General features: G+C 40.1%; 1 protein-coding gene across 8 annotated transcripts in view; it reads right to left on the reverse strand.

The window, feature by feature from the left end:
- The window catches only part of ANKS1B (ankyrin repeat and sterile alpha motif domain containing 1B), a 409,682-nt gene that overhangs the window by 70,205 nt on the left and 312,320 nt on the right, over window positions 1-27,157 (reverse strand). The window contains exon 1 of one of the 8 annotated variants that reach the window (XM_015627533.3): window positions 17,581-17,704. The exons of the other annotated variants lie outside the window; for them this stretch is intronic. The gene's annotated coding sequence lies outside the window, so the exon portion shown is untranslated. Of the gene's footprint in view, window positions 1-17,580; window positions 17,705-27,157 lie in introns of those variants that run through there. 8 annotated transcript variants of the gene reach the window in all.

Consider the following 27,157-nt stretch of genomic DNA (forward strand, 5'->3'; position numbering starts at 1 on the left):
TATCCGCACAATCAGAATGGGTGAAATAAGACCATTAAAAAACATCTACCATGTATGCTGTCTGGCCAGGCACTGTAAGAAGTGATTCACAGTCTTCACTTTCTGCAAGCCTAAAATCAGATGTTCCGCAGTATTTTCTTATAGTAGTCTTTGTTCTCATTAACTAATGATTACATTTATGAAGATAACACTCTTTCTCATGGACTACTAGTTTAAGTGAAAAAATTATTATGGCTGCATAGTAGGCATTGTATTTTCTGATCAAAACTATAAAGAAAATCCAAATCAAGGACTGGTAAACATTAATCCTTGTAAAAAATTAAAATATCTCATTAAAAATATGTGAGAAAGCAAAAGTGAATTTCTAACGTCATCATGTATCACATCACACCACATCCCAGATAGAAGGCGTATTTATCTGTCTCTGCTTTCCCAACACATACCAACACCAAGGAACTTTCCCACAAACTGTGGCATTCTGCTCAGTCCAGCTCCCCTGTGGCACTGGATTTTTCCCTGGGCAGAAGACAAAAGTACCAGGTGCTGGTGGCTCTCATCAGTCAGGGTGCACTATTGCAGTGAGAAAAGCAGTATGAGAAGTCACTTGTAACTGAGTGCTTTTACTTAAGCCAACGTGCCGTTCATCACACAGTGACTTGTTTTAAAAAGGCAACTGGTGATTGATCAGTACCACCAGCAGAATAAATAATGGCACATTTTCCTATGGATTTTCATGTATGTCTCCACAATCCTTCCCTTGGCCCACTGCAGAACTCCTCCTCTCCCTGTACATCTTTGTGTTATTTTCAGCTTTCTCCATCTTCACTGTAATTTCAGCTTCCCACCACGACTCTACTACTTAACTGCGCTTTTTCCTACCCTCAACAGTGCAAGCCACAATATCCTCGCCACAATGAGGATATTGAAAGAGTTCCATCTGCTCACTTCCATCAAAGTTGTGGGGACTCAATACCTCTGAAAGAAACCATTCTTCCAGTTCAAATGCCCATCAGTTTGAAAGACCAGCAGAATCACTGCAACACCATGCCTCTTTAGGTTAAAAAGGATTCTCCAAAAGGAAACTTTAATGGAGGAAATCAGTGACCAGAAATGATAAAATACATGCATTTTAATAATACAGTTCAGAGCAAGAACATCAAATATTTTTTTCAAATAGCTGCAGTTATTTAATTATTGTTTACCTCATCAAATAAAAAGATCACTTAATATTCTTTTGCTTATAATAGAGAAGCTAAAGCACTCCAAATTTAGATTCAATTCTGTCCTTCTGCAACAATAAACACAAGTCAGCAAAACAAACCTGGGCTGTACAGTCGTGTTTACTTAAACAACATGACGCTCATGTAGAGTGAATGCCATTCCACACTCCTGTCAGAACAGTGATTAATTAAGCAACTGTCTTCAGTGATTCCTCTCACCTGAGCATGCACATCCAGAACTTAAACACTATGTATACTATATATTTATATATATGTGTGTGTATATATACTATACATTTATATATATATACATAAAATACACTATTATATATTATATATATATATATAGCATTCTTTTGATACAGACTGGAAGGAGAGATCTGATGCTTAGGAAGAGCAAGGATCAGATTGATTTCTGAGCCTGTAACACATCTACACTAACATGTAAAAGTATTTTGGAATCAGAAAAATTGCAGTGCTTTGATGATGTATCCACAAAGGAAAGCATTTTTACCAAAAGAGTCATACAGGTGACGTGCTACTCAGCAGAGAACCAAGTCATCAACCCGGCTGCTCAAACAATGAAAACATCAGGCAGGCAAATGTTGTCCTCTGTCAGTCTCATTATTACTACTGGGGAATTTTAAACAGCAGTTTAATGAAACGCAATGCTCACTAATTCTGGGGATTTGAGGAAGTTCTGCAGTCCCTGTTAGTATGCCTCTGATGATGATGATCCAAGGGTTGTGTTGATGCTCCCAGTGCCAAGATAGATAAACACCGAACCCTAACATGCTGCACACTAGGTGCTGTCAGGAGAGGTGAAAGCGAGGTGAGGATGGTCAGACAGGCAGTGACCAACCTTGGATGCATGTTTCCTTAATGCATAACTTTTCACTGGATAGGACATGAAAATGTAAAAAAAATTATTTATTTCTTCTAATTTCAAGATAACAGAATTGTATATACTGAAGACCTTATCCAGCAATGGCTCCAAATATCTTTTTTTTATGATCTACAGAAGAGAACCATCCTTACTTGTCCTTTTGACTCATGCTGAAGCATAATTGCTGCTCTTTTTTAATTCTGCAGCATCCATTTTCTCTCATTTGTCCTTTCTGTTTTCCTTTTATTTCTTTTGAACTTTTATATTTATAGATATAGAAACAGCTCTCTAAATTTTATTTTTTAACTCTATTGTGATTTGGCTTCTTTTTCTGTCCTGCAACTTTTCAGGAAAGACAGATACTGTGAGAATGCCATTTTGCCTTGTTTTATTTACTCATTGTTTTTGCTGAAATGGAAGCAAAAAAGTCAAAAATACTTCAGTACTTCAGATACTGACCAAGCCTGCAGCTATTTACTTATGAAATGATTATGTCAATGACTGTGTTAGAAGTCATTAGAGGTCTAAGAGAAAATGTCGAGTGTGATGCAATACAGAAACTACAACAAGCTGCAACACTACCCATAAATTCTTCTACAGGTAGGGCACATTGAGATAAACTTTGCTATCTCTTTTATCCTGGTTTTGTCTGCCCATCAGCTGTCCCTTGTAGACTAGTCTTGTTCTCCATCACAGACTGATAAATGCCCCATTTTATTTAATTTAAGCAGGATCTCACTTTGCAAAAATAGCCCAAACAAACCAATCAAACTGAATGATCAGGACTACAGATTAATAGCCTTTTTAAAGATAAAACCACCGGGGTGAGCAAATCTGTATGAGTGGAGTGGAGGTGAACAGTGGAGCAGTTCACCTCACATACTGTGGAGCAGTATGTGAATATCTGGAACCAAAGCTGTAAGTCTAACAGGTAATCTTGCAGGTTAAAAAGAGTTGCAGCTGCTAAAAACTGATTGACATGAGGAAAAAGTCAATGTTTACTCTAAAAATAGTAGAATTATACATGTGATTTATTATTAAACTTCAGTCCTTGTAAGAAGGAAAGGTGTCAAAAATTTAGGCAAGGGTGACTCAAACTGAAGCACAGGGCCGGGCATTGATCTTTTGTCTCTGGTGATCAGTGACAGGACCCAAGGGAACAGCCTGAAGCTGAGTCAGGAGAGGTTCAGGTTAGCTATCAGAAGGTTTTTCACCCAGAGGGTGGTTTGGGCACTGGAATCACCAGGGAAATGGCCACAGGCACAGCACCAGCCTAACAGAGATCATAAAGCATTTGGACAATGCTCTCGGGCACATGGTATGGCTCTTGAGGATGGTCCCACACAGAGCCAGGAGCTGGACCTCGATGATCTGTGTGGGACCCTTCCTACTGAGGATATTCTAGGGTTCCATGAATCATATTAAAAATTGTTCAGCCATACCACATTTGTTAATTTGGTTAATGCTGACGACAACTTTCTTCTGAGTCAATATGGCTTCTACCACCATGAAACAACAACTTCATGCTTTTGCTTCAGCATGACCACAGAAATCCTCCTCCATGCACTCAAACAGCCTGCCTGCACAAGTGAGACCTGGTATCTCACAGAACAGGCAGGGATGAAGGTGCTTACCTGGCTAAGAGCACCCTGACCTAAGAGAAGCGAGCCTCGAGCTGGTGGGGACTCCACCAGGACGGTATATGCTTCCCTCTCACGAGCAGCAGCAAGACAGAGCAAGATGAACAGCAGTGACATTTTGGGTACAGCATCCAGCACCACCTAGTTAGACACCATGCCAGCAGTGGCAGCAGGTGGCATTAGCATTTACCCTGAGGGCAACTGTGACCATTCTGAATTCCCAGACTTGTGTGAGAAGGAGGCAGTGGAGTGGCCTGGAGACCACCTGCCGGTCTTCTTGGAGGCAGAACCGAGACGGCAGCCTGCCACAGGAAAGGAGCCAGCTTCTGCCCTGGTGACTGGCAGGTTTGGCCTTGATCCCCGAAGGAAAATGTATTGCTGCTGAAAAAGCAAGCCTGTCTGTGAAAGGCCAAGAAAACTATGAATGGACAATTATAGCTACACCTTACAAACCCCCTTATTTTGGTACCACTTTACTACTTTTTTAGTATACAAAAGAACCCATTTTAAGACACCAAATAAATTATACAGATTCCGGTGCTTTACTAAATAACTGGACCTTCTTAGTAATTAAGCAGTTATTCTACACAGTAGAAGGAAATATTCTAATGAACTGATTATATATTTTTTCCATGGCATGGAGCACATAAAAATAAGCAATTTCAATAATCATTATTACTGCTCCAGTATATATTAATATATTTCAGATAAATCATTGCCTCTGCTATCAACTCAGCTACTGCTCCTGCAAATAAAGCAATACCTTGTTACCTAGCAACGAAGCAAGTCCTTGCTATGCTGCAAAAAAAATACATAAAAAGGAAATATATATATTTATATATTCCCATCGTTTCATGTTGAGAGAACATCCATAAAGAACAAAATATAATCCACTCAAATGTCCTCAAATTCAATATTTAAATAAAATGTTTGATCATCCACATTTCATGGGTATTTTCAGAAGCTTGGTCTAGATTAAACATGCATAACCTCTTGCTGACAATATAATGTTCTTGCTATGTATTTTTCGTAACATTTTAATGCATACATAAGTACACAACCATAACACATATAAGACATGACAGGCTCTTAATGCTACATCTGATCTGTAACAAAATAAGAATAGGTATCACAGGGCTTGTTTAAAGTTCATTTGCTTATGCTAAATCAGTTCCTCTTCCATTTAACATAGCAGTGCAGTCTCTTACTGGTGCAATATCTCTTTTTAGGATACTGTCATTTGTACAAATTGTTCCTTGTATTGCATTTTAAAAAATAAACCGTACAAAAGTCTCACTACTTTGTTGCTTTATATTTCATGTCTGTTTCTGACAGATTGCCAACACTGCGTGGACAAAAACAAGAGTAGCTCAGGAGCCCTACTTGTGTGGATGAGCTACAGAGTTGGGCAACGTGCAAATGTGACAGCAGCCTCTGAACACTGTGGTTACCAGCATGTGTCTGGTCTGTGCTTTACTCAGAGTTGAGAGAGGCAGCACAAGGACTCATGGCCCCATGAGTGCAAATCCTTCCCTATGACAAGGACTGCAATTAAGCTTGTGCAATAGAGAAGTCATGAAAAGTGCAGTCCTGAAGGCCTACAGTTTCCTTAGCGGGTTCTCACATCCAATATTGCCTAGGTCAACATAGATACAATATGAGATACGTCTTAAGACAATGCAAATTTCACTTACAATTCGGTGGCTAATCACATGCCACTACTGCTACTCATAAATCACTAAACAACACACAAAAAATTTTGAATGTTGCGCTTGGTAGCAACATCTATAGGGAAAGCATTCCCAAAATATTCTGCTAATGTTCTCTTGAAACTTTTTGAACTCACCTATGTGTTGGCATGCAAGGATATTGGCTCAGTTAATCACAGCACAAAGGTATACACAATCTATATCATGCTGCCTCGAACATCTGCTGCTGCTGTAATCCTTGATAATTCATAGCAAAAATATTCAGAAAATTGTATGCCTGCACCTAAAGGCATATTAGTTTTTGTGGCTCTTGCCATTATCTCTGGACTTTATATACTAGTCAGAATTTTTTTGCAGCTTGGTGTTGCCCATTTTTTACTACTCTTGCAATCTTTAACAACTAGGGATCATAGTTCACCTCTCAGAGGAATGTGTGGAGTTCAGTAAAATGCATAATGCATACAGAGGGGCAAGGATGAAGCACCAGCTACTGTGGTGTTCAAAAGCCTCTTGCAATAAAGATTTTAGAAGTTAGTGTAGCACGGGAACTTATACATATTAGAAGGATAGAGCAAACATCAGAGACTGTACCCTACAGGCTCTGCATGACGAAGTCTGTGCATATTGTCTCTCCCTCTGGAACACAGTCTTTAGTGACAGATGGCACAACCACTACCTACAGATGGCTCCAATGGGGGCTCCATAGCTTTGATAAATACTGCAATCAACTCCTAGGATAGGTATGGTTCAGGCAGCAGAGCAAACACAGGGAATAAATCCTGCAAAAACGTAGCTGCATAATAATCACACACATAGTATTATCCTAAACAGACAGATGAAAGTCCAGGGTTATTACTGAGCTGACAGAAATTCAGGACTACTTAAGGGGAGGTCAGTAGTTTAGGATAAAAGTGTGTGAAATGAACATCACTCAATTTCTTATCTACTTCATCCAGAAAAACATTTCCACTTTCATCATGGACCAAGTTCTCCTAGTGAAAGAACTCTTGCTTTCCAGTGGGATTTGTTACACTTTGGAGGAGCAATCAACCCTATCACCAAAAAAAGCCTTGGTTTGGTTGGTAAAAAACACCCTTGCCTCAGAAGGATGATTCACTACAGTGAGCAGAAGTATTTGAATCTACTACTCTAACAAAATCAAAAGTCATGGACTAATACTGAAGCTATTTGTAGCAGAATAGCACAATCTTTTCTAATCTTCTACAGAAAGCTTGAAATAAGGGCAACTGGAGAGTGATTTCATAAAGGAACATTTGCTTTAGTTGAGCCAATACCTTAGAGACCCTGCTCTCTCATTCTTTACTGCTCAAAAAACCAAAGATGACTTTGCAATCTCTTTAGTGGCAACACAGAGCTACTGATGAGCCACATTTGCTATGACAGAATCATAGAATATTTTGGGTTGGAAGTGACCTTCAAGAACATCTAGTTCCAACCCTACTGCCACGGGCAGGCAACCTTCTACTAAAACAGGTTACCCAGAGGCCCATCCAGCCTGATCTTGGACACCACCAATGATAAGGAGTCCAGAACCTCTCTGGACAACCTGTTCCAGTGCCTCATCACCCTCACAGAAAGAATTTTTTCCTAATAGCTAATCTAAACTTACCTTCCTTTACTTTAAGGTCATTCCTCCTTGTCCTATCACTATTTGATCTTTGTGAAGAGTCTCTCTCCAGAGGCCCCTTTTGCTGTTGTTACCTCCCTGCAGCCACTCACACTTGGTGACATTTGGCACAAGAGCTTTCTACCACGTGGCACCTACCAGAATGTTCTCATTGACTGCAATGCTATGGACACATTTGAATTCAGAATACACCAATTCCATACATTTTAGATATTCAGTTAAATAATAGGAATACTGCATTTTCAAGCTGAGATGCACTCTGTTAAAACTAACCTGTCTGGTGCTCTGATTTGCGTAGTTCCTGTAATGTTCATACCTAAGAAAAACACACGTAACTATCAAAACGTCTCCCAGATACATTGGGGAGGGTGGACTCAAGTTCCACACGGAGGCCTTGGATTACACAAGTTCCCCAGCCCACATCTGGAATATAACAGAGAACAATATCTTTACAGAATCCTCACAAACGTAGCTCAGTTAGTCTTGTATCCCAGAAAATAAAATAAGCCTACCCCATTAGCAGGCAATATTTTGGTCTTTCAAACCATCCCTATCAAAATCTAAACAAGAATATGACTATTGGATTCCTGTCTATGGAAGAAGACTACAAAATATAAATACAAACTGTAATCATTAATAATAAAAATTAATAATATTTTAAACCTTGATTATGGCCCAATTAATACAGTATCCAGAATAAAACCTGAAGACCTGAAGTTTCCATTCCATTCTGCCATCACTGTTTTCCAGACTACAAACAAAAAACACTAAAATTGTTGTTTTCAACTACTCCTGTTCACAATGTAACAAGTTTTCTAATTTTCAGCCTTCACAGCCTGTAAATACAGAGTACTGTGGAGTGAAGAAGTCCTCTTTGTCAGAGCTTTAAGAAGTAGATAAAACATGGATTGAATTTTTTTTATGATGATTAACTAACTCAACTTTTATCCCTTTTCAGATTATAGAAAACCATGACTGACATTCTTCTTTCTGAAAAACTGCTGTGTAGAAAAAGGGAGACAGAGACTGCTATAATGTCAATGTAATTTCTGAATGCATCACACAATCTTTTGTAGTACGTCAAAAGCATAAACAAAAACACTCCATGTGCCACAGTCTACAAAGGGTATCACGTTTGATAGCATAATAATGCATGACAGGTCTCTTAATGCTTCCGATAGATCAGTAATTATGTAAATGCCTTCAAATTTGATTATACACTCATGCACACCATTAAAGTTTGAGCCAAATTCAAGCTGCTTTATCTGTGAATTGAGCAACATGAAAACCTTTAAACCAAACTTGGTTATGTCAGTTTTCATACTGCTGGGACTAGACCCTCTGCTCACCACAGCAACGTGAGACAAAGAGTGACTTGAAGTTCTGCTATGATGCCCTAATCCTCATTTTGAATCTGTAGGATATGAGGGTGCCTCAAGATTGAGTGAAGTTTCAACCACCTGCTTCCTCCCATGGGCAGGGAGATTCAGAGCTGTGTCTCATCAGCGGGGCCCTGTGCTGAGGTAGGAAGTCAGGAACAGGAGGAATAAGAGGAAGGCAAATGGTGAGATCCATCTTGGAGACCATCAGCCAAGTGGATTCTCCACACACACTCTGGAAGGGCAGCACCACCTCTCCTTCACTCATGGAGCAGCACAAAGGCATCAGGACAAAAGGCCAGGATTTGTTTTTTGGAAATGGCAGATGTGAATAATGAAGTAAAAGATCCATAATATAAAAGTATAAAGTTAAGACTAAAAAACCAAAGGGGAAGTAGAAGAAAAAAGTAAGAAACCAAAACTGCTAACTTCCACTCATGTTACACATTAAAATCAACCTCTTTAGGAACACCTGACTGGTAAGGACTTGCTACATTCCTAATAAATTAAAGTAATACTTCAGGGTTATTATTAGTTTTTAATAAGCCCCCTCACTCTCTTAGTTATGTCATCACTGCATTAGGATCAACATAATAGGGTTTTAACCAGAACTGGGCTGTGGTGGCTGAAATAAGATATTCTAAAAACAAGATTTATAAAAATGTGACGCATCAGCCCCTAGCAATAGTAACAATACTACATGTAGGTCTTGTATAATGCATGAGCACAGGATTACTTCCATGAATCAACAGTTTTGCATTAAAGTATAAAATCATCACATACAGATAACTAAAAGTGAAGACTGGTTAGAAAACAAGAAATTTTACTTTACACGAGTATTTGTACCTTCAGTACAGAAAAGGATTATGAAGGTCAAAGAACAATCCTATTACTTAGGTTACATAATTCAAAGCAGGGTGCATGTCAATGTAAAAACAACTTGGAAAGATGACTGCTGTTTTGTGTTTATTCACCGCTTCTAACTCAGATTATTTATTTTACAGTAGTTCTGCTCTGAATTGCTTTTGAAAAAGAAATTTTTCACATGAAGTCTAATTTTTTTCTACCATAAGTCAAGAAAGACATTTTTAAGAACCAATTCTATGTGATGCTCAGCAGATAAAACAGGATCCTTCTCTTACAAAGATCCCAGCATAGATTACCAATCTCTGACACCAAAGAGCAAGAAGCTGGGGAATCACTTCCCAGGCTGACCAAGCTACTGAACTCAGCTGAGGTGATCTGAGCACTATGGGGCATGGCCAGGTCCTCAGGCACAATGCCTATTAGACGTTGTGCCACACTGAGAGTCAACAGAAGCAAGCAGCAGCTTTGTTTTACTTGTGAAATTATATAGGAAACCGTTCTAAAAAGAAAGAAGCTTCCCAGTTTTCTGGTAACTACTGTAGTCTTCAGTCCCTCTAATAAGTAAAATCTCAATGCAGTCAACTATTTAAATGGGAAAAAAAAATGCTATTTTGGGGGCTATGACTTGCTCTCTAGCTTATGTTTTAAACAGCATATATATTTGAAGTCTATTTCAAAGGGAAATGTAACACTCTCCAGCCAAGCTTTCCAGATCAGGACCACCTAACATTACTTTCCTATTTCCACAGCTGAGCATTTACAGAAAATATCAGCTATACTAACACTTTCTCTAAAGGCTTTTCCTTTCTCTAAAGGTTTTCCCTTTGAAAACCACATATCGAGTTTCCTCTTCGACATTTCATTTTCTTTGAAGTTTTCGCCAATTAACTGGTCAATGCAAATGAATCAAGAAGCAAATAAAATCACGTTAAATGATGGCACCTTTAGCAAGATCACACAGGCTTTCTCTCAGTGTCAGAGCCCTCATGACTGTGACAGCAATAGGGAGATTCTTGCTATCTTCCAAAAGGTACATCAGAAACAGTCCAAATACTGCTTCACCGCAGCGATAACTGAACACACTCTATTGCTTCTCCTTCTTCCCAGTATCCAGGAAGATTAGGTACCTGAGACATGCTCTTCAGTCTGTGCAGTCAACAGAATCAATGGTGCTATGACAATTTTCACTAGCTGAGAACAGTGTTCAAAACCTCAGAGTGCAAACCCTCAGGGTACGTGGTGCTTCCTTCCCCTGCCCTATGCTTCCCTGTGCATATCATCACTGTAGAGCTGCTTAGACCCAGACAGCTCTGTAAGGAACAAAAATGGTAACAGCAAGGAAGGGGCACAACCAAGAACTGCAGGTGTAAAGGGCCTATTTCATCCAGGTCAGCAGGAAGATTATCCTGCACTGTTTGGCGGATGCTTATGAAAGGAAGATGATGTGGACAGCATTAAACAATTAAACTTGCTATTACTGTGCTGTGACAAATACATACACAAAGTTCTTAAAGGACAAGTGTGGAGCTGTCTGGCAAGGTGCTGAGATGGTTCAGTGCAGGCAGTGGTTTGGAAGCACTCAAGTCACAGCACCACATGATGATTCCAGAATCTGCATCTTGTGCTAAGGATCTGTTAATCTTTCACACAAGTTAAAGATACATTTGCCAACAAAAACTGGGATCAATAGAATTCAAGCAGAAAATGATCAGCTGTAATATTTCATGTTCTTCCCATATTTTAATGCTTAAAGAAGCGCAACTTTGCAGTATAGAGACAATATTAAAGATTTATTGTCATTTTGCACATGTATGCAAAGATGACATGGATAGTTAATTAATTAAATTAATAAGCGGTGGGGAAATGCCTATGAAATGGTTAGTGCAACAGGTTTTTAAACCTGTCAACACCTGTCAAACATAATGCTTTTATATGAATTTTTAATGAACATGAGGTTTGGAAGTTTTTTTATAATATGCTTCCTGTAGAGCCAATCTTTGTTTCTGAAATATCCAAGCTAGGCACAACATGGATTAGAATTGAGAAGTACTCACAAAAGCCTATGGAAATCTTTGAATTCTTGTTTCTTGCTAGTGCTAAGAGCCAAATCCCTACCACACTCATATTTTAAAGAAAAATAATAACTTACATCCAGTTTATAATAGCTTCAGTAAAAATACAATGAATCATACAATACTTCCCCTAGGTTTTGCTGAAGTATTTTTCTGTGTGACTATTCACTCTAATATCTACTTACCTCTGTGGTGGTTTATTAATATTGGTACAGAAAATTGAAGTTCTATGCATTTCGATTGTACAATAATAACACAGGTGCTTCACAGACCAATTGGGTACTCATTAATAATGTACTTTCCAGGTGGCTGCACTATTAACCAAGTAACACTTTTCCAAGGTTTTAGAATTATATCTGAAAACATTCCTGGAAAACAAAAGCATTAGTAAAGCACAACAGTGGCATAACAGCTCTTTGATTATGGGATCCTGAAGGAGATAATTAGCCAGTTTTCAGTTAACTTAAAAACTAAGTGTTTTAACTATTTGCAAACTGGCATTTACCAGCATATTTATTTATACTGTAAGTGACATTATCTAAGATTGCATAAACAGTAAGAATTTACTAGATTATTTTTGCATGCATTTTTTATGATTCTTTTCAAAACTGAGAGATTTAATATCAGTCTCAGTGGAGTAAGATGAAGCTTGAGAACAGTGAGATGATCACACATTACAACAGTAAACCTTCTAGAACTAAAATTATTTCTGTTATACATGCATGCATACATAAACATCCATTTTAGTATTATATAATAATTCTTGATGAACATTGTAACTGACTTTGCATTTTTCTACATTGGGAATAATTACACCCAAATATTTTTGTGGCTCACCAATTTACCAGTGGTTTAATACCACTTAAAGATATTGTGTGCAATAGTGTTCTACATTGAAGAGATACATGAAGGAGAAAGAAATTATCTTCAGTATACCCATGGTAAAAGAGACATATATTCTCATTGATACCATTGCAAAAGCTTTACTTCAAAGTACACAGAAGCAGCTAAGGCAGCATACATGCAAATACCCAGAAGCACTGAAGGTCTGACTCCAATCTTTACCAGGAGGACAACCCAACTAACTGAAGGGTTTAGACAATCATCTACCATTGGATGAGCAAAACAAGTGTTTATCACCTTCACATTTCACCACATCTAAATGTACTGCAAAACTAAATGTAAAGAAGTACTTTCTGGAAAGAAGAACTTCAAAATTTAAACAATGGTCTAAAATCTTCTGTCAAAGAGGCAAAACTCCCTGCTGACTTCATCTGCTATTATTGCAGCTATTATTAAATTTAGCCTTTTTACAGCTGCAGAACTTAAAACATCCTAAACAATAGAAAAAACTCTCTCAATGTTTGATGACTGCAGGAAACAAGAACAGAATGAAGAACAAACCAATTACATGCAATAAGCTTCATATAAATCATGCTGGATTTCCTGCATCAAAAAGCTGGATAAAGAGTAAGGAAAGAGACATATCCTTCCTTAACATGTCCCAGTTTCTAGAAAGAGCAAACTCCAAAGGCAGAGGCCTGGGAGAAAGAACCTCTATCTCAAGCTTCCCAAGACCCCACCAGACACTTATTTCAGGCACTGCTAAGAAGCCTACAGCATGTGTGGTACATTTAGAAAAAACAGGATGGTTACAATTACTTAGTTCTGGACCAGCTGGAATTTCCAGTTGGTTTTCCCAAAGGAAAAGTACTCTACTTTTAGCAAGGGATCATGCAAGTCTTGGGAACAAGCCAAGATATGAATATACACAAGGGAAAACAAGTACAATCTTAACCATCCACAGAGTGAGTATATGCCAGTGCTGAAGACTGCTTTCTAACATTGAGCAAGTGCCCTCAAGTGATAGCACAGCCAGAGATTTTAGAAGGTCCTCAGATACACTGTCATTGTTCATTACTTCTTCTCTTGATCAAGCTATATTTCAGGCATTTGACTTTAACCCAAACTCTGTTCCCAGGGCACAGATATACTGAGATTTGAGTCCTAATGAAAAAGAGATGAATGCTGGGTATTGTTAACACTGATAACCCTGCAGCCTCTATGTTCTTGTTATTCCTCCTGAGATACCACAAAGACACTATCCAACACCAAAGGATGGGCCAAGCAGGGACCAAATATCATTTCCCATTACAAAAGGCATTACAAAACTCTCTAAGATATTCTTTAGTCAACAGAGTTAGAAATAAACCAGAGTTAGAAATAAATAAACCCATTAAGAGGATGAAGGCAATAAGGAAGGAATGAAGAATGGATATCATCCTGGATTTTCTCAGTACTTGAGCATTTCCATGACAATAAGAATATGTTTGACTCTGTGATCAGAGGAAAATCTCCAGGAGATGTACCAGCACTTCTCTACCAAGAATCACCATTCCTTTGTCAAGGGAGAGAGGCTATCTGCCTGGTGATTTTCCTTTGGTTAAGATTTCTTCAACACCAATATCATCACTTCCTTAGGCCGGACATAACAATTGCTATCTGCTAAAATGAAGCCATCTGAAATGTTGCAAGGTACTTCAGAGAAATTCACTGCAGGGCGACGGTGTCAACAAGATCCTTTAACACTATGCTCAAGTTTGTCAGAGTGAATCCAGCCCAAATTTGAGGGTTTTTTAAAATACAGACTCTTTGGAGGGTGGAAGAAATGTTTTTTACCTGACTGAAGGGCTTTTAGAAAAATTTTACTTCTCCAGAGTACGTAAATAGAAAAGAAGGAAAACAACCCAAACCCAACACCATGTATCTCCTCTTCTCTCAGAGTACTAGGCAATGTATAAATCCACATCAAAAGCAATATGACCACTGAAACTGACCCAAAAATGCCCCACTGTGTTCACATGTAATCCGTAAACCAAGACAATTGCCAAGAGCAATTCAAACATAGCTGCAGACTGATACTCTATTATAGAGATAAGCAGTTGAGAATAAGGTATGTGAAGACCTGCATCTTTGAAATGCAGTGCCCAACACACTCAGCTTAACATGCCGAATGCCTCTGAGGAACTTGCCACCTTTTGAATCTTTTCTCCTCAAACGCAAAAATATACAGAAAGACTATGGATAGAGACGGCAAGTAAACTAAGACAATGAAACACCTTTCCTAGCTTAATTACCTTGTCAAAGCCAAATTTATCTGAAGCATAACCCTTTGATACTTGGAACCATGACTGCTGTCTTGTAGACAAGCTGGCATAGTTGGCACGTTATGGACTAAAAGACCAAGTACAAGCAGCCCTCTGTTATTGCCTACACAAAGGGAAAAATTGCATTGGATTGTAAAGAGTGCCAGTACGGTACAATTTTCTGAAGGTGTTATTCTCCAGGATTTGACTGTGATTTCTTAAAAATAAGCTTGCAGCTCATAGAACTGTGAAGACAACATTGAAAATGTGAACTAGTATAAGCCAATATGTTCCCTAACGTACAAGCAATACAAAATCACATCTCTCAGAGTAAAAACTGGCCAGTTCATCACAATGAGTGTTTATTTGGAAGACTGATATACATTTTCAACATTTAATAAGCAAAGAATTATGATAATAGGATCATCAGAAAAAAATCTAGTCATAATTGGTATTTGGCAAATGAATAAGCTTGGACCCAGAATGGTGCCATTCACTCTCATCTCTGCTTTAACTTGCAGTCTGCATGCAGAGCAGGTCTCAGGACAAAGAGCCAAAAGAGCTTAAGTCCAAGGCTTGACAGTTTCTCAGTCTGCCCAAAGCAAGGTGGGAGTTTACTATTTGTGAAGAACATTATTCACTATGCCTATCACTAACACGTAACAAATAAATACAGAGATCCTTACCAAAATGCCAATTGTTCAATGTTAAAACAAAGCAAAACCTGAATCCTCCTGAGTGATGGAAACAAATTAAAATTAACATTTCCCACATGGAGTTTTGACTCCTTCAACAGTAAAGTGTCTTGTTCTTGGACTGTAAATGAAATCATGACTGACCCAGGTCACAGCTCCCTCTTAAGTTCCTCAGCAGCAAAACTTTTACCTAGAGCCAGTTTGCTTTGAATCACCTTTGATGGTGGTTTCATTGCTGGTTCTGTTACAAATTTTCACATCCTTTATCCTCCCTTTTTAACTCCATGTGCCCACTTCCAGTTAGAGGTGTCATTCTTCCCTCCCCCTTACCTAAGAAAAATGCTAAGAGGAAAAGCAGCAGACCCTCAGCTTTCTGAATTAATTTTGGGGTACTGCATTTCAATGCCTCCTAAGTAGAATGAATATGTATAATACATTTTAATTTGCCTTCTTACTGGATAAATTTATCTCTTCTTGACTATCACATCTCCTTTCTCTGGAAAAAAAATTATAAAGGCACTCACCAATAGTACAGAAAGCAGAGCTAACTTGGAATACATCAGAGAGCTCTTCTAGTTTTCATATGTCAACCATTTGCACAAATTCTTGAAATGGAACTTCTCAGGTGGGTAAAGTTAAGAGGGTGTGGGAGCAATAGCACAACTGCAGCTTGTATGCATTTTACTCATGTATCAAAAAGAACAGATCTCTTAGCGAGCAACTACCAACAGACCAAAAATTTTTTTGCTAAAATCACTTGCTCTTAATTTTTTTTTCAGAGCATCACTGAAATTTTTAGAGTACTATCAGAATGGAACTTGAATTCGTTATCCTGATTATACACCATAGGATCAAGGTTTTGTACTGAGCAAACAAGTATCAACTTCACGTGAGTGCTTATAATTTGTGATCACATTTATACAAGGAAAAAAAAAAAAAAAAAAGAAGTCATACGAACAACCTTCCACTGAGGGTTTTTTTTTCCTAGCAGGTGACTATATTATTTATTTTGGCATATACGAGGAGAACACAAATTGGTCCTTAAAGTGCATTCAAATGGCAAGTTACTATCCATCATGCCAGGGTCGAACAGTATTTTGTGCCTCGTTAAAAGAACAAGTTAAAACGTTCTTTAAGGAACCTTAGGATACGTTCTATCAGTAATCCTGACACAGATGGACACTGTAGCATTCCTCATTAGTACCGCTGCTCTTAACGACGCTACGGAGTAGAGTACACCTTGATTTTGTGCATGTTGGCACACATTGCCACCGCTCGCACAGCTAAAGGAATTTTGCGAGGCACATGGCATCATGCATCACTCCACACGCTAAAAATGCTTAGGAAAACTGTTACTGCAGGTGTGCACCAAACTAAATTCCAAATTAAATGCTCAGTTATCGTTTGTCTCCCAATGCTGCTTTCTCGCCATACGATACAATACCTGTTCGTTACTATGTATTTTTCAAACATGAGAAAATCTTTTCATCTTTTCTGAGATACGGAAACATAAACCATCATTCTGATCTTTACACACTTCTTTTCATTCCTTTTGTTTTCTCCTTTTTTTCTTCCTCCCCCCCCAGCCGCAACACTTGGCCCAGCTAGCGTTCCTGAGATACCGAGCGGACAATCGGCGGTGCCGTGAAGGCGAGACCTCGCTTAGCAAGTTTCGGACCAGGGCACACCACGGCCAAGTTACCGGACCCAAGCAAACAGAGCTTTGCAGCGCGCACACGGACGCGCCCCCCGCGACAGCCGCTGCTGCGGGCTCCGCGCTGCCGCTCTCCCGTTCTGCACAAGAGGTGGGTGCCCACGTCCCCCCTCCCCCGGGATTCATCACCGCTCCGGACGGCTCGGAGGGAGCGCACCGGGGCTGCCCGGGACGCCCTGATCCCGCGGCCACGCCGGCCCGGTGAGAACTCACCAGCGGCGAGCACCGGCTCCGTCGGGCGGCTCAAACTCCGTCCGCCCCGCCGCCCACCGCTGCCCCGCGGCCGCCTCCCCGCCGACCCCCGCCCGCCCCGGAGCGCGGCGCCCCGCAGCGCCGCCGGGCGGGAGCTGCCGCCGCCGCTCGCCCCAGCGGCACCGGCGAGGCGAGGCTTGACATAATCCTGCGAACGCAGCAACCGCAGGCGCCGCCGGCTCCCGCCCGCCCGTCCCCCGGGGTCCGCTCCCGGCGCTTCCCTGAGCCCGGGGCCGGGCGGGGGGACGACGACACCCGCTCCGGGCTGCGCGGCGGGGCGGGGGCGGTGCCCGGTGGCCCCGTGCCCGGCCCCCCGTGCTCGCCCAGCACCTCCCCTGGCCCCCGGTCTCACCTAGGAGCGGCGACGGCGGGCTGAGCTGCCGAGCCCGGCGGGGGCGGGGAGGGAGGGGAGAGAGAGGGGGGCCCCGACGTCTGCTCCGCAGCCGCTACCCCTCCGCGCTGAGCATCTTCCCCGCGCCCCGCGGTGAGTCAGGCACGGAGAGCGCACCGGAGCCCCCGCCGCCCTCCCCGTCCGGCCGCCGCCGCCGCCGCGCGCGCGCCCCCGCCTGCCCCCGAGCCCCCTCCCGCTTTTCCGCGGGGCCGCGCGCGCGCGCTCCGGGCCGCGCTGCCCGCGGGAGGGGGGGGAGGGGCGGAGCGGAGCGGGCCGGGGGCGCGCGCGCGCGCTCACCGCGGCTCGGTGCGGTCCCGGCTGCGGCGGGCGGGAGCTGCCGCGGCGCCTCCCCCGGCCCCCGCCGTTACTATGGATATGGGCCCTGCGCGCCCCCGCGCACACCGCGCGGGCGGGGCGCTCCCCTCCCTCCCGCGCGCCGCCGCTGCCCCGGGCCTGGCGGGGGCCGCCGAGCGGAGCCGGGGCGGCGCGGGGGCCGGGGGAGCCGCCGGCGAAACTCCGTCCTCGCCGCCGGCTGGCGAACGCCTTCCCTTGCTCCCTCGGCAGAACCGCTTCTTTCTTTTTTTTTTTTTTTTTTCTCTTTTTTGTATAACATGAGTGTCTGAATAAATCTCATCCGAGCTCGAATTCCTGCCTTAATACCAACAAATAAGCATCCCACGGGATTGTTTACTTCAGTGACTGCATCCCATTAAGCAGCACCCGGGCTGCCTAATAAATGAAATAAAATTCAAAAGATAATGCCCCTATAATTTAACTTTACAAAATGTCAGAGGACAGAGTTGCACTTTCAGTCCCCCATGGCGGCTCTTATCTGTTACTCTGCTTCCCTGAGGAACTTACTTGGTGGCTGAGCACATTATCTGACAAGCTCAGCCGGTGGAGACTGGAAGAAACATTTTACCAAGTGAAAAAATGTTACTCAGTTACAGCAGGTGAATTGATGGGGAGGATGTGGTTAGTAACGCCTGCTGCATTTCTCCAGCTCGCTCCAGGCAGATCTATCCAAGACATCAGCCAGGCAGGTGCCTCAGGCCCCAGTCCTGCCTTTGGAGGCTTTCTGTCTTCTGTGAAATAAAATCCGCAATAAACGAGTGGAAGAAAAACTAAGTGTGTCTCTCTGGGCAGCACAGCTTTACACAGACAAGTCACAGTGCTGAAATTCAGTATCATTTTCAGCCTCTGCAACAGGAAGACCAGAGATGGATGATGTTGTAGCTGCAGATCCAGCACACAAGCAAGGCAGACTTTCCAGGTTGTGCAAGTTCACAGTCAGACTTCTCAGAGACCTCACACTGATTAAATGTAGAAACCTAGTTCACTGGTCCTTTCTTCTGTTCAACTGCATGTGCTTATACAGAACTACAAGCATAGATGGCTTCGAGCACCAAAATATGTCATATTTGAGGCTCTGAGTGTATGTCCCTCCAAGCACTAATTAGGTCTCAAACTAGTGCTAAGCTGCATTTTTTCAAAAGCAAGTTTTTCAAGGAGTAAATGATCATATTCACGAAGGGTTCTCTTGGTTACAAAGAGTGTTAATAACAGGCACATTGCCACGAGCTCAGCGACGTGTAGCGGGTAGTGGACTGACTCAACCACAAGATAGTGCTGACTTTGAATGCACTGGTATGTGTGTGAGTAAAGGCAACAGTGTTTGCCTATGAATCCCAAAGATTAACAGCTGATTATTTAAGAGCTGAAAGGAATACTTAAAGTGGTAATGAAAATTCCTAAAGATACAGTTTTCTATATTGTAACTGATTTCAGCTAGTTGCTCCTACCAAAATAATGTTGGGGAACTCTAAGCATTAGCTCTGAAGCACATTTTAGAATGAGATTAGGAAAATTATTTTGATTTTAACTGAATGCTCTCTGCTTTTTTGCCGATTCCACTGTTTCAATAAAATCTTATAGATACAGTCTGGTGTTTATATAGGTTTGATGTAGCCCATCTGGAGAAGGACTGAACAGAATACAAAAGTTTAGTTTCATCCTGAATCAGGAGAAAACATAAACATTTTGCAACATTTTCTGAATATAATTCCAAAAACTGAGGCTGTAAATATGAAAATGTCCATTTCAAAACATTTCTTTTCATCTTTTCAAAACATGTCAATGCAGTTTGAATTTTAACGTCTAAATTGTCAGTGTCACTTTTGTTCTGACATGAACAGATCTTTTCAAAGCAGATGATTTGGCAGCATTTCCTTAAAATGTTGAATGATGTTTATGGATTTGTCTATACTTTTCCAATACCTCGGGTCTCCACAAATCTATCTCAACTAACAAGACTTTTAGCACAGTCCCAACTTGCTTTGTCCTGGATTCTGTGATCTGCATTTTTAAATTGAAATCAGTTCTTTAGAATAGGTGGGACGTGATCCATTAACAACTGTGTGAATTAGGAGCAATAATTACATGGAATTGCTAAGCCAGAGGAAGAACCAGTTAAGGCTGTCAGCATGAGGCCAATCTGATGATGGCAGAGCATAGTGGATGTGCCAGCCGTTTTCTATACCTGCAATGAACTTCATTAATTCTATTGACTGTAACATATTCCAGGCTACAGCCGCTCTCCATGAAGGAAAAAAATGTGTAGCATCCAGCAAGTCCTAGGAAAGGATGGAGGTTTCTAGCAAGATGGTGAAAGAAAGGGCATTTTTAGACATTTAGAAGCTTGGTGAAGAGGCGAACATGAACTTGGATTTTGAAATGTTTTGACAGAGAAGATCTGCATGATTTTACCACTAGGTACATCTCCCATTCAGCCACTCTGACCTTCCTTTTGCCTGGATTCCTTTCCAGCCAGCAGCACCTTCTCTAAGGTCTGGCCACCTCCAGGTGAGCAGGTGCCATGGCTGTGTCAGTGGTGAGTGAGCCACATCAGCCCAGACAGTTGTACCTCACTGTGCTCTCACCCAGCTCATGTGATGGAGCTGAAGAGAAGGCTGGCTACTCAGCATCCTGACAGGGCCAGATAAGATAAAAATAAATGAAGTGAGGGACCTCTGTCATAGCAGGAATGTACATTTGGGATACCTCAGTCTGTTCCGTTACTATAAAGGGAGAAGAAATTGCCTCTCTCATAGGCAGGAACAGGCCATTTCTTCAGTTAGTGCTCTTGTGGGTGTTACAGGTTGGACTGAGATGGGGTGTGAGAAGCAGAGACTGTGAACAGACTGCAGTCCTGGCTTGAGGGCCATGTGGGCCATTCTATGTTTCAACAAGTGAGATGACAGTCTTTTCATGAAGGCAGAGTAAGAATTTATTTTAGTAACAGGGATCTAGGTAGAAGAGACAGGAATCCATTTAATGAGTTTTAGAAAATGTTTTTTTAAGCCTCAGAGTTTTAGATGTGTATGTCGAGGCCATATTTTGTCTGTTATTTTCCCTGAACTGATCAGCAAAGTATGCTGATGTGCTGATCACGGTGATCAAAGCCTGGCCCAACACTTCATTTATCTGAAGTTCAGTGCATCACTATGAGGAGATGCTATGGTGGCCACAATTCTTCTTAAAAGGAATTATGCAGCTTGCTTTTTGTGTTACAGCAATGGGACAGTCCTGTCAAATTTTTTGGTTTTGCAAATGGCTTCATAATATTTTTGGGTGCTATTTATGCATTCCTGCACTCTTCATCCATTGTGGCTGATTTGTGGACCTGGTTCTCTTAGCTGATGTGATGCTAGAGGGAAACTCCTAGGTGTCAAAAGAGAGAAGTAGACAGCATGTGATTCTGGGAGTGCCCTGGGAGTGGCTCAGGCACTGGACCAGCAGTGCTTCAACTCAGGTGTCTCCAGATGAGGAGCACCTCTGGCTAACCAGCCTCATGGCAAAAGACTACCATTATTGTCATTGTCTGCATGAAATTTATCTGACCAGTAGGGCACTATAATGAGGAAGATTCCCAGAGAAAGGCTAGAACAGGATCTGCTTTCTTATACTCATCTGGTATCCAGATATGCCTTAAAGTCAGGTACCCTGGGGAATTCCTCATTGTTGTGGAAACCACCTGTGGGCAGCAACATTCCATAGATTTTAGACCTGAGTAACCTCATGTGAAAGTAGCAGAAATTTCTTCTACAAATGAGATTGCAGAAATAGGAGGTTTGGATCATGTCTGGAAAAGGATCACCCTAACCTATAGCATAAAAGACCATTTTAAATACTGAAACCAGTTACCACATGCATAGAGTAACTTAAATCCAAGATTTCCCAGGCTCAATCCATGAGTATCACCACACTGCACACTGATAAATAAGCCAAAACAGACCTAGACTTTTAACAAAATGGCTCCTAAAAGTTATTTTATCTAATGACAAACAATTCTACATATATTTTCACAGAAAGTGAAATTTGTTGAAACATAGGGATGAGATCTATTTTCTGCTTAAAATTCATTGTTAATAAACACTTAATTAGCTTCATACTGGAAGTTTTAGTCATGAAAAATTAATGTCCTTTAGCAATGAAGTTTATTTCTGAAAATAAGTTGAAACAGCTTCTTAGTAAAATGCAAAAGTACTATATCCTGATTCTTCAAATAACTTCTCCAAAGGTTTGTGCTCATTTTTTTTTCTTTCACCAGTGCTGCAAAGGTCTGTGTTATAATAACTTGATTCTTTTTTCTAAGTAATTTGAACTGTTTTGCTGATATCCATACTCTTACTGGTTTATGGTCTATCAAGAGGTCTAGAGAGTTAAAGCAAGATAAAATTAAATCATGTGTTCAAGTAGAGAAGTGATCTTCATTAAAAAGCAAGATAAAATGATCAAAAATATTTAACTGGACTGCTTTTACAATTTTTTTTCAGAGCTATGTTGATTTTGAATTTCCTGAATAGGAACTAAGCAGATTGACTTTATATCATAGGTTATTAGGAATACACATAAACATAATAATATTCAGATAATGAGTAAAGTAATATGTTTACCAAGAAAGCATAATCATAGTGTGAATCTAAGAGATAAACAGAAAGCATATTTGATTTTTTTACTAGTAAATGATACTTGCCAAAACTCCCCTATAGCTGGTGTATACAGGTCCCTGTAGCTGGGAATATACAGGTGAGAAAGGACACGTGGGAAGGGAGAGTTGCAAACAAGAGTCACAGAAGTCGGTGACTATGCACAGTCCTGGAAGTCCAGCACATAAGGAAATTCTCTGCACTCAGTAAAATCTGCTTATGTAATGCCCATGATATATAACTCGACAAAGACTTTAACACTTGCACCAGGGCTGTAGCAAATCAGACAAAGGGAACATGCTAACTGAAGATAGATGGGACAGCTGTGTTGGCTCGGGTAAGAAGCAGAGACTTAAGCTCAAAGTAAGGAAGGAAAAGGAAGTTGTCATTTTTTGAACACTGAAAGCTAACAGAATGATGTTTTAAGCAGGGAAATCTCATGGGGAATTTAAGCCAGTCCTGCAAGCTGGCTTTATTCTCAGCTCTGGGTCAGCACTCAGATGATGGGGTCTTGCTGTATAGGACAAACACTTCTGAACACTTAAATATTCTAGAAAAAAAGTTAAGGACTAGAAAAAAAATTTAGCTATCATACTACAACCAGAGTTATCTTGATACATTTATTTTAATTCCAATTGCAGAATAAGAAACTGAAATGCCCATGTTTCAAAATATTTCGTAATTTATTTTGATTTTTATTCTTAAATTGTCCAATGTTGGAGAGAATTTCAAAGAAGCTGATAAGTTTGGACTATACAGTCCCTTTGGAAAGAGCAAGTTCCAAATAAAGTTGAATAAGTTCCAAACAAAGTTGAATGGGGATGTAGTTATCATAGGATCCAAAAAGACAACTGGAGCTATCTTCTGGAACCACTGGAGTCTCTGCAGGAGCTGGTGCTAAGGTGTGCTGCAGTTTGAGGAGAAATTCTCACTGGCAAACATAGATTATGCCTTTCTTCCCCCCACCAGGACAATCTCCTAGGTCTATAAAGATATAAAGCATTAATCAAAGAAATTTAATATCTGAAGATCAACTGAATTTACAGAGAGGTCTTGTCCATACAGACTCCCACATCTGCTTTTTGCTTGCTGAGAACAAGTATCTGGATGCTGAAGGCATGGAGTAACTACAAATACCCTTAATCTGCCTTTGAATGAAGTGTCAAGAAATGATCTGGTCAATTACTGATGCTGATGGTGCTTATAAACATGTAATATTTGTAAAGTCAGTTTCTCTGAGAGCAAAAGACAGCACAAGGGAGCTCCTGAGATAGTACAGGCTTCATGCTTTCAAGTTCTTTTTTAAATTTTCCTAAAAGAACCACATTGCAACCTGAATTGAAGCAAAAAAAACCAAACCAAACCAACTGTAGAAACTAGTTTGAAATGTCCTTAATTTACCATATGGAATATTGATATGAATATAAAATATAATCTGATTTCAAGTAGGTTAATGGAAAGAAGCAAAGAAATCCAGGAGAAGTACGAGGATCCATTTTATTCTTGTGACAATGATTATTCTACCTTTGGCTAATTAGAAAAGAAATAGTTGAGTGAACAGCTACAATATAATGCGTGATCAGAAAGCAAAGCAATGAAAAAAGAGTGAAAATCTGCTCTTAATCCTGATTAAGAAATGTATAAAGTGGAATAATACCTCAGAATTATAGGGCAGAATATTTGTTTCCTAGTAATCAGATAATTAACCATGGAGCCATGAAGGGGATGTAGGTGAATATTAACGTGCATGTATTTACTGGGAGAAGGGAAACAATAATGGGATATTGAAGTGAAGCTCAGCCATTTGCTGATATTTATGTAGAAAAGGAAAGCATAAAATCATAGAAGTAGTTTTGTTCTATTATTTTGCCTGAAAATGTACTATTTTTAAAGCTGGGAAGTCAGAGAGGAAGGAATAAATGCTTCCCAGAGAGTTAGAGAGAGAAGGCTACTTGAGGAAATTAATTTTGAGCTGGATGGTATAGTTAGTCCAAAAATACCATGAGATGATCAGCTTCTAAGAGAAAGAGAACTTTACTTGACTTTAGAAATGCATGCATGCAGATTGTATCCCAACACTAAATATATGGCTTCAAAATTATATTTAATGTCACTGTAAGATGCATATAGATGTTTTAAAAAAAATCTAAATGCTGAATATTGTTATTGGTGTTAAAGGCCATGCTGCAAATAATCACTGTGTTGTAATGGTAGTCATATTATATTTGAACTATTCAAATATTAGACACAGTCTATTTCTAAGACTCTTCACTGTAAAATTTCTCAAGATATTACAAGCAGATGGAGAGATGGATTATAAAGTAGAGTGATCAGAAAAAAAGTTGGAAGAGAATCAAAAGATATACAGTATCTTTACTAGATGGCCTACTTTATTGATAGCTGTAGTTTCTTCACAATTAACATGTTCCATTAAAAACATTGAATTCCCATTTGGAAGTCTAGTCAATTTACTCTTCCTTGAATGTTTTGTTTTGAATAAGTAAAACAAAATTCCATATTAATATCTTCTTTCTTAAAAAAAAAATAAAAATCCTTGACTATCCAAATCAGTGACTTTCTCACTGGATCAATAAGTAAGATTTCTATGTTTTCCCAGAAGAAGAAAAAGAATCCTTTAAAGCCTTTTACTTCAGTACAAGATTCCTCCTGAACAAATACCGTGGTGAATCAGAGGAATCAGTAGCCTACAAACTATTTTAAAATGTGTCTATGAATACTGATCCCACATGAAAATGAATGGAAATACTTTAATCTACAATTTTGTTTTCGCCTGAGAATTCAAAACAAATGTCTGTCTATGACCATAAATATGGATGTATTATACATCCAGACTATATTCTGAAAATATTTTCAGAATACTTTCTCCATTAAATATTTTTGGATTTCAATTTCTTGACTTGAATCAATTAAAAGTTATGGAATATTCACTGAATGTAAAGGCGTTATATTTATTATTTTAAGAAAAAAAATATAAAATGTTATGCATTAATCAAAGACAAAACCACATTAATGATTCAGAAAATTCCTATCTACTCTGGCCAGAAGGTACTGCTACATAAAAAATGCAAAGCAAAGGTACAATGACCTTTAGTTCTCTCCCCAGGATCAAATATAAATTCATGCTACGTTAATATTTCACACGGCTACAAAAGAGAGAAATGTGTTATTTTTCTGTGTGAAGATACTGGCCTGTAAGACAATATATTGCTAGAGGGAGGATCTAAGGAAGCTGTCTCCCATCCCAGGAACACTTGGATGTGGGAAGGGCGAGAACACACGCTCCTCCTGGGCTCATCAGAATGTCAGCTCTTGCTGCTCTGTGGTCACACCTGACTGACCTGGGTAAGCCATGGGAGGGAATTTCAGGACTCTCATGGCTGCTGCCCCTCTTAACATCACTCTTAATTTTCCCCTTAAACTGGCCTCTTTCTCCTCCTTGTTTGTAGGGTTCCCTTTAGGCTCAGATGTTATTTTTCATTCATTCCGGAAAAGCACAATGCAAACACTGAGCAAGATGGCAATGCAGTACTCGACAGTGATTAAAGATCAGAGAATTGTCCAGGGACACAGTATTTAAAAGGATGTGCTCTGGCCAAGCAAGCAGAGTAGACTGGAGCTGAACAGAGGTGTTTGGAAAACGAGATCTATGTGGAATCATATAGCTAAGCAATTGCCATCTGGAGGAAAATGACATAACAAGAACTGTCTACGAATAATTAAAGGCATGTCATAAAGTAGGCCATATTTTTTGATCAATCAAAGAAGGCTGAGGAACTCATTTAACATGCAGAGGAGAAAATGTAGGTTACACATTAGGAAAGATTGTATAAGATTTTAACAAATACAAGAGCTCGTATACAAATCAGAGTGTGCCATCACTAGCTTAAAGTGAAAAACCGTTCAAGAAGTCTTAATTTCTTTAGAGTTGTTTAGAAATAATTAAATAAACTCTGTGCTTTATAAGAGAAAGTATCAGGTGACCCCTAGAGGTCATCTCAAGACTGAGCAACTCTGAAGCTGCAATCGCCTCTGGCTTTTGTTAAAAGGCAACAAAAACATGAAACTGATTAATACCTTTGTACAGTATACAATAACACTGTATTTTAACCACCCTCTGGGTACTTCAGACATCTGCAAACTGTGTATGCAAACCATTCATTTTCATAAATGGTTTGTTTCAAATACTGTTAGATTAAGGATGCTAGTGTAACCTTATAATATAAACAGAAAGTGGTGATTTATGGGCATGAGTGAATAAAAAGCAGACTGAATAGCCAGACTATGAAAGAATACATTTAGTTTTGTCAGTAGCAACATTTCAAAGGCCTCTGTAGAAATCAAATCTAAAGTATTATAACATAGAATTGTGCATGACAGTGACTACTTAATCCCCAGGTTTATAATTTGCATTGTGATGAGACAATCACTGCCAGCATGATGCAAAGTCCAGTGCCTGGCAAATGACATTAGATATTGTGTATTTTCATCCATTAAAAAATATTTCCAAGAAATTACTTTCTCCCCTCTTC

This window comes from Parus major, chromosome 1A (assembly GCF_001522545.3).
Source record: "Parus major isolate Abel chromosome 1A, Parus_major1.1, whole genome shotgun sequence".
Classification (NCBI taxonomy): Eukaryota; Metazoa; Chordata; class Aves; order Passeriformes; family Paridae; genus Parus; species Parus major.